General features: G+C 48.2%; 1 protein-coding gene across 2 annotated transcripts in view; it reads left to right on the top strand.

Annotated features, from left to right (window-relative positions):
• Positions 1 to 13564, top strand: part of LOC119171546 (uncharacterized) — a 671663-nt gene that overhangs the window by 602329 nt on the left and 55770 nt on the right. The gene's annotated exons all lie outside the window — the stretch shown is intronic.

Genomic DNA, 13564 nt, shown 5'->3' on the forward strand with positions numbered 1-13564 from the left:
CTTTCTTACGAAAGGCGCGTATTTAGCGCCCCCCCCCCCTTTTCTTTTTTCGGTGTCTCGAATAGAGAACATACAGAGTTCGAACTCGCGCGGTGTGTCTCGCACGTAGGTGTTGCTATCTTTACGGAGAACGGCTTTAGGCCTTGCCTAGATTTTTTTTTTTTCTTCATCTTTTCCTTGCCTCCCCGTCTTATTTCGCTCCTATATACAGAGCTTTGCGATCTCCTCTTTCGCCGTCCTTACGACGATCGGCCGTTCGGAGGCTTAATGGGACCGCGGGCTGCGCTGAAGTGTTTCTTTCTTTTTTTTATTTATTTTTCTTTCTCCTTGCTTGCATTTATCGCCTTTCATCCCGCGGCCGAATCGCACACTGCTGCCGAAAAAAGGGTCGTGCTCTTTTTCCGACGCGCACATTGTGGTAATAGCAATATGTGCTTGGTTTTATTGATGTTTTCACCACTATTTTTGTGAGCGCGTGCTTGTTCGCCGTCGCCCTCCATCGAATAACTTATTGCAGGATGACTATGTTGATTATGTTGCGTGCCCCGTACTATCATATGATTATAGTAACTTTTGAACAGGTCTTTGTTGCGCGCTTGTAAAGAACATCGTTTCTCCTGTAGATGGCTGAATGCATCTCCCATTCCTCCGAAGTGATCAAGCTTGAGGGTGCACGTTAAAGAACCCCAGGTGGTCGAAATTTCCGGAACCCTCCACTTCGGCATCTCTCATAATGTGGTTGTTTTGCGACGTTAAACCCCACATATCAATGAATCAATCAATCGTCCAGTGTCTTCAGTTCAGTTCCTATAGATGGGGCTTACATGCTGAGTTCGCTACAGTATAAAATATCCATCGCAAGAGAAACATAATTTTCTTTTTTACTTTTCCATTAGGCGATATGTTCAAACAAAACGCGTATGCGTTTCTTGGAAAGAAGGTTTGAAAGTTAGCAGAATGCCCTTACGTCGTTCCTTCCCCTTTCTAGGGCTACGCAACTATGACGAACCAAATATAAGTGAAAGCACCGCCGCAAGCCTACCTATTCCTTATCTCGCGTTTTCTTTGTCGTTTTTGTGTTTTGAGGGTGCTTGATAAATAAAGTATATAGGCGAGTGTTCACGAAGCAGTCTTACAGTTATCTTTTACCTTGCTACAAATTTTGTACTCTCATGGCGCACGTAGACAGCACGAAAACTAAGGTGAAACATGATAAAGATGAGGTTAGTTTGTGAATATATTTTCACGAACCAACCTTATCTCATCATTTATTAGATGCCTAGTCAGGTGACTCATAATGTCGCCTTTCGTCTCCTGCAATCGTGTATTGTCAAACAAATAAATAAAAGACAAAAATTATCTTCATGTCAGACTATTGAAATAGGGATACGAATGACATGAAGATTGATGGAAAAATGACATGAAGCGGGCCATAGGCTATTTCACTGGTGGGTCTTAGCGCCGCCATATTTGGCTGTAGCCTTGCCGTTTTGTATCTAAGCTATTGGCGCGTGTACATACGAATGAAAACGGTTGGATTGGTGCGTTAGACGTTTGACGACCTTAATAATTCATCCCATCTGCAAAATTAGGAACAGCTCAAGGTTGCGGCGCCCGCGTGTCTTACCTAAAATTGTGTATATACGTGTGTTACCTGCTAAGCAGCACGTGGCGTACACAACGTTTGCGCATACGCTCAGCGCGCGTCCCTTAATCGGCCGCTCGCGGCGAAGATTGACACCGCCTCCCGTCGGGACGTCGAAGCACCGCCTCCGAGAGAGCATTTGCTCGGGTATATTGTGTATTCAGGAATCAGCTGACCGCATTCGTGGCGAATAAACCGAGGCGGGCCGCCACGCTGCGGTCTTCAGCTGCCACGGGCGGCTCGCCGTCTTCCATCATGATCGCAGATTGAGACGGATCACTCGCGTGGCAAGTTCTGTGGGAGCGCGGTCGGGACTCGGTCGCTGTTACAGACTGGACCATAATGCACGCTCTGCCGTCCCTCGGTGCTTCTTTGTTTTCGTGGCCTTCTTTCTCTTATGCCTCCCACCCGCGTGTTCGGCTTCTGGGAGGAGGAAACCGTAACTTCATCTACAAGATGCAGAAGAATGGGATCATCGTCGAGGATACCGCGAAAGGCCGGGAACATGAGTATAGGGTGGAATGGCACGCAGCGCGTAACCACGTGGTGTTTTCTTCCTTATTTCTTATTGTAATTACGTAGTTCGCCCTTGCCACTGTTTCTATAATTATGCAACGGTGCCACGAAACAAGACAAATTCGCAGATGAACGCACGAAAAGAAGCGACAACATATATAAGACAAAATAATATGAATCTGCATCTACTCGTTCAATTGTCAGTCGATCGTACTTAAGGCCACCATTTCGTTGTATAACAGCTGATAACTCATAATTGGTTGTGCATGTGCGTGCCGTATCGCGAGGCTTCTTTCTATGAAGCGTGCATGTTAACGTCGAGTTGAAGGTGTATATAAGGAAGGGCCTTGTTGCACGTGTGGTTACCGCATGGTGCATCCGCCATGTCCTTGCGCGAATGTTCATATTACCGAGAGACGTGTGTAACAGCGAAGTAAATGTCGTGTAATCATTATGCCAGAGAAATATGTTCGCGCTTCTCGAATAGCGGTATGCTTAAGCTAGAAACACTGCAGAACGACTGTCGTCAGCGTATGACCACGCCATTAACGACGTCCAAATTTCCGATGATCAACTGCGGTAACATCTAGCCCTGCAGCGCGTACCGCTTCACAGACGTGTACTTAAACCCTTTCCACCCGGTGCGTGCCCCAGTTGAGCAAGCGAAAGTTTCGAGCGGACACTTTCCTTCGTGTTGTTGGCAGAATGTGCACTTTGTCGCAACGAGAATTCGTTGAGGCACACGATAACCGGTGAACCGAACGAACCATGTCGTCAGACTGAATGCAACACTCCTGCGTCACTCGTCGCGCTACTCCTTTTTGCAACGAGTTATTGAGGACTGTCGACTCGAGAAAGTCAATAAGCGAGATATGAAAGGGGCCTCAGTCGTCCTTCTGAATAAACGATCTCGAGTCAGCCGCGTGTGGTGGTCGCGTGTGCTGCAAAAATAATCTTGCAGCCTTCGGCCACCGTCCTCTCAGGCACTGTTTCGAATTTTTCTCCCCTCGAAACGAGCTCCGATTCTTTGCTAATGACCGCGCGGCACGAATGTTTGCCTTCCGCGTCGCTGTGTCTTTCGGGGCATTTACAAGTTTAATTGTGGTCGCGCGTACATCTCTCTCTTTTTTTTTTCTTTTGCGCGTTACTTTGAATGTCGCTAGAGTTGCACTGTATGCGCGAGCGTAAAAACGGAACGTGTAAGCGTTATGTGGCCATGCCGATGGGGCTTTCTGTGTCGTTGCCTTCCTGCTGGAAAGGGGAGGTACCGCATTTTACCGCGTATATGGCGTGCATCCTTTCTTGGCTCATGGAGAAGTCAACTCATTAACGGCAGCTGATATGCCATGCATGAGAGCGTGTAGAGGCTCCAGAAGTTGTATGGTTGAGCCGATTATTAGAAGCGTTAATGACACCGCAGTCCTAATAAAATCTATGACCTTGAAAATGCCCCCACAATCATAGCTTTCAGGTGATTTGCGGGAGGTAAGCAGCCTCGAGTTTCGCGAACGCCTTCACTCACCCTGCGAGTAGGACATGACAGAAACGGGTAACACCGGTTATCGAAAAGCGCCTACAAGCCACACCAGAAAGCGAGCGGCGCCTGAAGCGAACAAAGGTGGCTTACAGCCGAGAAAAGTCGGTGCCGCGTCAGTGCCCACTCTATATTCGGGACTTAATGACGAAGCAGCTCTGGCTACGGTGTGTATACAACTTTTAAGAGATGCGCATCAGAACGAGCTATAGAAGCCGCATGAATTCCTCATCTCATGATGCAACTGGCTACACCGCAGCACACGGTGGCCGCTTTGACTGATTTTGATTAGGCAGATTATAGGAGCGGGTCGTTTTGCCTGCGAATAGCAGCCTGATGCTTATGCGCGTTCTGTAGCCCCTGGTCTTACCGCTGCACTCTCTCGTGTCGCGTTACTTTCCACCTGATCGTTGTGCTTTCCGTGAACAGGTTCGTGGGAATGATCCCAGACGTGATCCACGTTGTTGTTGTTGTTGTATATCTGCTGCATTGCCTTGTCTCCCCTCCGAGCGGGGTACGTCTGTAGACCGCTCGCCGAGATACTGCATAGTCGTTTCGCGTTTGCGCGCAGTCAGGCACTCTGCGCAGTCTGCGTATACGTCATTGCTCGGAAGGGCTTGCGCTGCGCTTTGTCGATTAGGTATATTAGCCGCGTTACCATATATCCATACGCATTAAACGCGTGGCTACCTTCGTTCCGTGTCGGCGCTTACGTGCGCTACATGTATGGCGCGTACGTGCGTTGCCTAATGAAGTCTGCATATCCGCGCCTTTTAACGCCGATGGTACTGACACCGCCCACGCAGAAATTGCCCGATTGCGTTCGCCTGCTCTAGTCCAAGTGGAACACGCGACCTATGTGACATGCGAAAGAAACAATAAAAAATTAACTGCGGAAAAGCCACTTTTTTGTTTTCGTAGCAGGTAAATTCAGTTTCATGAATTTATTCAACTGCGTCAAAATTACTTGAAACAAAGATAACAGCTAGAAAAAAAAGAAGTATCTCAAGCTCATGACCCCGGCACAACACGTAGAATCTCGTTTATATAAAATATAGTGCGATCATTAGTGAACAATAGTGTAAAAAAAAACGGCAACACCTACAGTGATGAAACCACAAATAAAAAAAATAAAAAAAGAATGGAAGAATGGGAGGTTTATCGCAGCTGTAACGAGTTGTATTTGCGGAGGCGAGATGGCGCCACTTGTTCAATGCTCGCCGACTCGCTGATATCTTTATGAATGGTAGAAGGATATGCACTCGCAACAACGGATCTGCTCTTCCGGATTACGGGTGCGGGGTTCACTATCTTCGCACTCGGTGTCCATGGCTTTGTCGACGTATTCCTTCGTACACTGGAGCAATGTAATGTCGCGAGAAAAAAGTGCGCATGTCAGGACACCAGCAAAAAGCATAAACTTACTCTATCGCAGCTTGACAGCGTAGAATCGCGTCAATACACTGAAGGGGCTGAACAGTGAACACTTGAGGCAGTATACTACTCGATTGCGCCCAACTTTCTTAGGCTGCAAAGAACAAATAAACCTTGTTCTTGTGGTAGTGAACGGTCCCAAAACTTGTATGCACTTCACGCGACTACTAATCGCGCAGTCATTCTATCCTTAACCAGTATCGCAATAAAAAGCTTTAGTAGCAGATCACGGATTGCACTTGGTCAATCTCGAACGTTGTTGTATGCATGCGACAACACATGGTCACTTCAACCATTTTGCAATTCGCACCGCCGCAATCAGTCAACTTCTGAATTCGACTGTGCGTCGTTTAAGACACTCGTATGAGGATAAGTCGAGAGACTTATACAGGTTATCGATTTATTGAGAGCAGCGCAAAATTTGAATTTATTTCGTGTCGAACTTTCGCGTTAATTATAGTGCGCGTCATGGCCGCATACGTTCATAATTGGTTACCTCGCTTGTAATTTTTTTTTGCGCCACCACCCGAATATTTGCGTGTTTTTAATTTTAATGTTTTTCTTCTCCAGTTTAGCCTGCTGATGATATGGGTTCGAAATGTCTTATCCACAAAACCGTTGCAAACATAAAATGTTTGTTAGGGTTCAATGTCCCAAAATCACCATATGATTATGAGAGACGCCATGTGGAGGGCTCCGGAAATTTTGACCATCTGCTGTTCTTCAACGTGTACCTAAATCTAAGCACACGGGGCTCAAGCATTTTCGCCTCCATCGATAATGCAGCCGTCGCGGCCGGGATTCGATCCCGTGACCTCAGGGTCTGCAGTCGAGTGCCTTAGCCACTAGACCACCGTGGCTTGGTAAACAATTGTAAACAGTGTCGGGTGATAAATAAATGCGTGGGATACAAACAACCCCGATACATAGCCTTCATAGATTACGAGGAGGCGTTTGATTCAATGGAGATCAGGCGATTGATTAGGCCTATATAACCATTTAAGCTGCATTCACCCGACGGACGTAATCATAGACGCGCGCAGTGTTCCCCATCAGGGAGGGCGAATGTTCATTGCAGCCCTCCCCCCCTCTTAGGTAAATTGACGGGGGCGCTTCCTGCACCCCCCCCCCCCCCCAGCTTTTGGACATGATCGCGGACAAATGAGCCACATGACATGTGACGTGATTGGGATCTCTCCCACAGCCAGCATTCACACTGCAGGAGCGAATGAGTATATATACAACCGAGGATTTCGGCATTGCTCTCTGAAGTTCCCGACTGATTTGGGCCTTCGTCGTTTCGCGGATCCGTAGACCAAAGCGGCAACTCGGGAAGGTCTGGCGTATGGTGATGGTAGTTCGCAATCCGTACAGGTTCGCGTCGCGATTTGGTCTGTCGTGTGGATAGAGCTTTGCTTGTGAAAATCGGGATGACTCTCATAATATTGCTCATTAATATTTTTTTTTCTAGCAAAGCTGGTCATGAGTTGCTCATTTCGGTGGTGGTGGCGTCGTAAAATCGAAAAAACTCCCAAGCATTTCCCCGAGGGTGAACATGGTTAAGTGCGAATACACGGGGTGATGCTATGAGGGGTATTTATTAATTCGCACTATTATATTTATTAATCACACTATGGGGCCTTTATAGTGTAATGGTTCCTGGGAATCGCAATTTGATCACACGGGGGAGTTTACGTTAACTCACTGGCGAATACCAACGGATTTTAACTTTACTCCCCCTCACGACCCGCTCTCGACGGGAGACTGAGAGAGAAGGCGGGCGCGCGAGAGAGAGGGGTGCGCGCGCAGCTGCAGCGAGCGAGGAGAGCGGAGGAGCGAGCGAAGGGGGAGAGGATATAAGGCGCGTTACTGACACCGATATCAGCGTCGCGTCCGTGGCTTATTCGGTAGAGCGTCGCGCTGCGGCCCGCCAAGTCCTCTTTCGGTTAAAGATAGAGAGAAGACTGCGGACGCCGCCGACGGCGGTGGATGGTTTGGGGTCGCTTATAAAGTGTATTCACACTTAAAACCCGGCGCCGGCGTGTTTATACAAAAGAAGCGTGGGCCTCGAAGGTGCGCCGGTGACGTGCGTATTGGTGGTATACGCGCCGTTTTCCAACAGTTGATCTCTCTCCATAGCGGGCTTGTCGGCGCGAACAGCTATTTCTGATATGGAAATCTGGTCTTTTATCGAGGCGACTTGTCATTTCAGGTTGCCACAATCCATTGCTGCCTGGATATGAACGCATGCCGACCGTTGTTGCCCGTAGAAACTTCAGTGCTGCACTGGTAAGCAGATGTATGAAGGCCGAATTCCCGACAAAAAGATAAAATTTAGGGTGCAGCATTCTGCAATGTGATAGAAAGAAAGAAACTAAAGCAGAAAGTAAAAACGAAAAGAAATGAAAAAAAGAAACTTACTACTTCGGGCACGCCGACGCCAATCTTTGCTCCGCCCCCCCCCCCCCCCTCATCCCCCCGCTGTTTTCCGGGAAGACCCCTGAATTCTTTAAAAACTATCTTGTATTTCTCTCAACATTTTTTATGGCTTCAGTGTTGTTACCGTATATAAATATGACAAAACAGGGGATTTTCTTGCTTCTCGCTAAGTAGATCTCGTTTTTTGTGTGTGTGATATTTCCCCAAGTGCTAACGTCTAGCGCGTGCGCTAAAGCATTCACTGCTTCGCCCGTATGCTCGTTTTGGGGGACACGTTGTACGTTGAAAAGAATAATTTTAACATCCACGGTCTCCTCTTAGCGGCAGAGGACTCTTCTCGGTGTGCTACACCGTGAAAAAATTCCAAACTAACAATGTTAGCTCGTGCCGGTGCCAGATGCAACAGTCTCATGCAGCTGTTGTTCCCCGGGTTTTTTTGACTGCGAAATATTATGCTGCACGGTTCACATCCGTGCCGCCGTGAGCTAGCGCTCGTTAGACGTTGCTTCATTGCCGTTCGACGATGAGGAATTGCACACACTTCGCAGGTTTGTATATTCGGTATGAAACTTCGACGTGGAACATCTGTGCCCCCCGTTATCTGTCATGGCTTGTGCAGCTGTGTGCATTTTGGGTTTACGTTCCGATGCGCACGTATATGTATTTCTGGCCTCGCCACGTCACTGATTCGCAATGCTCGTGTGCACTGCATTGCTCGTGTGTACTGCATGGCTGCTCCCTTTGTGCAGCGTCGCTGTTCTTTAGTGGTTACTTTGTTGTGTAACTTGATTGATTGATTTGTGGGGTTTAACGTCCCAAAACCACGATATGATTATGAGAGACGCCGTAGTGGGGGGCTCCGGAAATTTTGACCACCTGGGGTTCTTTAACGTGCACCCAAATCTGAGCACACGGGCCTACAACATTTCCGCCTCCATCGGAAATGCAGCCGCCGCAGCCGGGATTCGAACCCGCGCCCTGCGGGTCAGCAGCCGAGTACTTTAGCCACTAGACCACCGCGGCGGGGCGTTGTGTAACTTCTCTTTTTTTGTTGTTGTAACAACCAATTCGTGACATGAAGAGCCTCGAATCCTGTTCCCGACGTCGACCTCGCTTGACTTGAAGCGCACAGTTATATTACGTGGCGTCCGCTATACGGTGGATAACTGGCTACGCTGTTCTGCTGCCGAACAGAAGGTCCCGGGTTCGACACCGGCCGCGACGGTCGCATTTTGGTGAAGGCCGAATGATTGAGGTCCGTGTGCTGGGCGAGATCAGTGCAGGTTAAATAATACCAAATGTTCAAGATTCCTGGAACCCTCCACTACGGCTTCTCTCATAATCATGTCGTGGTTTGGGGACGTAAAAGACCAGATAATTTTTTATATTACACCGCCTCGCTGTTCCTGTTGCGTTTTTTTTATATTCACTCTTCTATAATATAAAGGAATTTACTTCACTTGAATGAGTGCGCACAAGATGTACGTCGGTGCGACCCGGGCTTTCGACAAGAGACTTTACCAATAATAAATAAGTGCTCCATGCGTTGCCTTGAAAATAAAAGATTCTTCGACAACCGTTGGTGTGCGTGCTTACATGCGTTTCAAGAAGCGTGCGCGTGTGTGTTATGTATAATGGAGTTATGTATTTAAAACACCTCTGTGGCCGAGTTCATCTTATAGGTTCTTGTTCGTATTGTCTGTCTGCCGTTGGCTAGCAGCTTTCTGATAGTCTGCAGCGCCAAAATTGCTAGAAAGGTCTTGTCTTGAAAATAGTTCGGCCTTAATGCCGATGTAGTGCATCCTGTATTAAATCCGCAGTATCGCTTGCTTGCTTGACCCTCTCTTGTGGCTAAGGGGGATTGGCCAAGAAGCCGGTGATTGCTCCACTACTATTACGTCTTGCCTTCTTTTTCTTTTTTTTTTTTGACACTGCAGTGGAGGGCTGCCCCAAAGCAAAAGCGGCTTTTCCGTTTATTTTACGTGCCTTCTATCTCTCTCTTTCTCCAGAACTTTAATGCGAATGCCGTTTCGTCAGACCGTTTTGTGTGATTGGCGTACTCTGTGACACCCGTCACTCATTCTCGATGGCGATCACCCCGGTAAATAGGCGATGGCTATCACAAGTGACGCTTGCATTTATCTATCTCGAACTTGGGCAATGCCGAAGGAACTTCTGGATGCCTTCCACGAGTCGCTGATTCTGAATACGCACATGAATGATTACTCGTGAAAAATGCGTCGTTAAGGACCGTTAAGTCATACTTGTGAATTGCGAGGCCCGTCGGTCAAGGAATGAGTTTTTCGCCGTTTATTGGCTTTTCGCTTTCTTTTTTACTCTTTCTTTTAGCAAATGTAGTGGTGAATTTGCGGTCAAGCTGTCCACGGACAAGCGCCGTCAATCACGTCAGTTGCCCCAAGCCCTGCTACGACCCTCCTGTTCTCTCGTCACCTTGAGTCGCCAGGATGGCTCGTCTTCGTCGCCAGGGTATTGTAGTGGGGAATTCGCAGGGCAATAACCAGTGGGACCACCTCTTAGTGCGAAGTGCGAGCGGTGTGCACGAGCTGTGGACGCTTGGCTGTTCGAGCATTTCTGTCCGTGCCGGCTGTCTGCCTACTGCCTGGCGCTGTTATTAAACTCCCTTGCACAAATAAGAAAAGTCCGTTGCGCTTACGCGAACTTTACGGACTAGCCCGTCATCTTCACGCGTCGAAACACGCTCGAATGTCAATTCGTGGAAGTGATTGCTCCTTACTCGACCCCGTGCTGAAAGAAATACGCTCTGCTGGAGTGCTTAGAGCAAGGATTAACGAGTTAAGGCACACCTAATGTGCTACGATTGTTCCAGCGTCCTCATTCATCACGATGCGCAAAAAGAAAAGAGGTAAAAAAGGGGAAAAGAAAAAGACGCATAAGGTTAACGCGTGTTCTTAGGCACACTCTTGCACTGACGACCCTTTCCGACTTGCGTTGCCGGTCTTTGCATTTCGGGCAGCCCGGGAGCAAAAAAACAAAAAGAAAAGAAACTGAGCTACGAGGGGAAAAGGATGAAACGGAACGGGAGCGAACAGGGCGGGCGGCGCCTGTCGCCGGCCTGTATGCCGTAATAAAGGAAGCAGCGGATGCGCATTGACGCCGCTGTCAGCGCCGCGTCTATTTGTTTACGTCGCACCGCATTCACGTCCGCGCGGATAGGGACACAAGTACATGCGTCCCCTATCCCCCCTTGTTTTTTGTCCTTCTATATATGTTAGGGAAGCGCGGGAAAATGGGGGAGTGCTGCGTCGGAGGGGTTGTGGAGGACCTCCTGCTGACTGCACTTTCCCGGGGGGGGGGGGGGGGGGGGGGCTCCTGACCGATTCGGCTGTCCGAGGCGAGCGTTGCGCGTGCTACAAGGTGACCGATGAAAAATGGTCTTCTCAGTCCTCCTCCGAACGTCGCCCGCGCTTGCATGCGCCGTGGCGGCGACGTCGTCTCGATCGGTCGCCTTCGCCGCACGCTCTCTCCCGCGTCTTGACCCGTTTGCGGCGCCCTCCCACGTGCGGGGTAGAACGTGCGCATTTAGGCCCTGCGAAGGAAGGGCGCGACGGACAAGCAGGTGTGTAGCAAACGCTGCGCGGATGTGGGAGGCCGGTTTTCATACTGACGTCGATAATCGATCGCTCTGCGTTTGCTTTCGCTTGTACACCTTCTTGTCTTAGTCTTAGTTGACACTTGCTCACGTCGCTCTTGTAACGATATAATGATATCTGGGTTTTTACGCCCCAAAACCATGCAATATCATATTTTAAGATATGATTATGGGAGGTGCCGGTACGTTAGGTGTCCGGAAATTTCGACCATCTCGATTTTTTTTTTTTTTGCGTGCACTGACACCGCACAGTACCCGGGCCTCTGCCATTCCGCCATTACCGAAATGCGACTGCCACGGCCGGGATCGAACCGGCAACCTTCGGATCAGCAGCCGAGCACCCTAGCCACTGCTCGGCAGCGGCGGACTGTTTCTATAACAACCCCGCCCACATGAACACATGAACTCGGCGCTCAGGCTTCCCACGGTGAAAGTGTTCAATGACTATTTCGCATTTTTTTTTTCGATTGTAAATACCGCTACTCTCAGCAGAGAATTTTTTTCGTGTTTCTTCTTTCATTAATTTCTTATCTTTTTCGTTCTCTCTCTCTCTCTCTCTCTCTCTCTCTCTCTCTCTTCTTTTGTTTTTTTTCTTGTGTGTGCAAACGGAAGCAGTTCGTGCTTTCATGTTGCGCAGGACATTGCTAGTCGGGTTTTTGTATCCCGACGTGGACTATACGGCCGTCGTAGCGCTTGCAGTCGTTCCGGATTGCATAAACGCGCCTCCTTTTGATAGCCATGCAATTGAGATAGCGGCAGCTTCTGCAAGCACCGTGGGAGGGCACCGCGCCGTATATATTCGCTCGTCCAGGTGGCCTGCATTTTGGTGACTTCGTTTGCTGGCTCTTCTGCACAGTATTTCGTTTTTTTTTTCTTGTATTGCGAGCCTTGCGTGATACAGAAAGCTTAAATGAATGAACATGTGTACGTCTTCACCTCAAACATGCGCGCTTGTGTGTGTGTGTGTGTGTGCGTGTGTGTGTGTGTGTGTGTGTGTGTGTGTGTGTGTGTGTGTGTGTGTGTGTGTGTGTGTGTGTGTGTGTGTGTGTGTGTGTGTGTGTGTGTGAGTGAGAGAGAGAGAGAGAGAGAGGGAGAGAGAGATCTGAGTTGTGACGCGTGGGTGGCGGGTCATCCTGAATTGCAACTTTCGTCCAAAAACTATGACAGAAAAAAAAACAATTAATTTGGCCTTTTGAAGTAATTGATCGAAAAATGAATACATTTGCGGTCTGCAAGAGTGTTTGTCTTGTCTTTTATTTATCTGTCGCAGCCGTGATTATTGCAATCACAAAATTATAATATTTGCTGCGAGCGAGACAAAGTTATTTTCATTATTGTAGAAACAAGGCTGATTTCAAGATATTCATTAATAAGTGATGTGTCCCGACTCCGTGTTATTGGCGGTTACGAACAATTTAAGTAAACAGCAATGATAGCTCTTCAAATGTAAGTGTGGCTTATGCGCCTGCTGCTCAGTGTCATAAAAGTTGTCTCGAACGAAAATACGGCAAGTGTGCACCAGCAGTTATGCGCTTTCTGAAGTGAGCAACAGACCGTGCAAAGAGATAATAAATATAACTTACGTATAGTGAGCAATGCGAAATACGAAGGCATAATAATGTACTTTTTTTTTCTATTCCCGTATCCGGACACCTGTATTCTTACGCATATGTTCGGTTCACTTCGTTTAGTCTTGGCAGGGCACAGAAAAAACCCATTTACCACAAGCAGGGCCGTTACTTGTAATTCGTTGCCGTGCAATTTAATTAGGCGATTCTGTCCGCTTTTTGATAATTATATTTTTTCTGTCCACCTTTTTTTTTCGGTGCGCTTGATAGCAGTCAAACGGATGCAGAAAAGTTGGACGATTGTGGCGATATATAGCGTACACTCTGTTTCAAATTTGTGATCGGTTCATAACCTGCAAACTTCAAAACAGGATGGCAACGTGATGCACTGAGTTAAATATCACCTCTGCCTCTTTGTCTTTTTTTTTGTTTTCTTTCTACGCGTACTTTGACTTTCCCGTTATTCACATCGGAGTTCTCATTTCGCTTGTTGGTTGATATGCTTTTTTCTGTTCGAACGAGCGCCCCCCTCCCCCTCTCGCTCGACTTTTGTATTCCATTTTTTTATTTAGCTCTTTATTTGTATTCCACGCAGTAATGCGATCTGGGAATTTATGATCGACTCGCACAATGCGGCTCAACCCGGCGAGCGCGCGCAGCTGCCATTCTCCGGCGAGCAGATCTGCCTATAGCGCAGGCGGCGCGAGGGAAACGCTCACAAACACTCGGCTTTCGGCTGCTCGCTCTGCATTGCTGTTGCCAACAGACGCAATGTTTCAGCGCCGCTCATCGTGCCA

The sequence above is a fragment of the Rhipicephalus microplus genome, chromosome 4, assembly GCF_043290135.1.
Source record: "Rhipicephalus microplus isolate Deutch F79 chromosome 4, USDA_Rmic, whole genome shotgun sequence".
Lineage (NCBI taxonomy): Eukaryota > Metazoa > Arthropoda > Arachnida > Ixodida > Ixodidae > Rhipicephalus > Rhipicephalus microplus.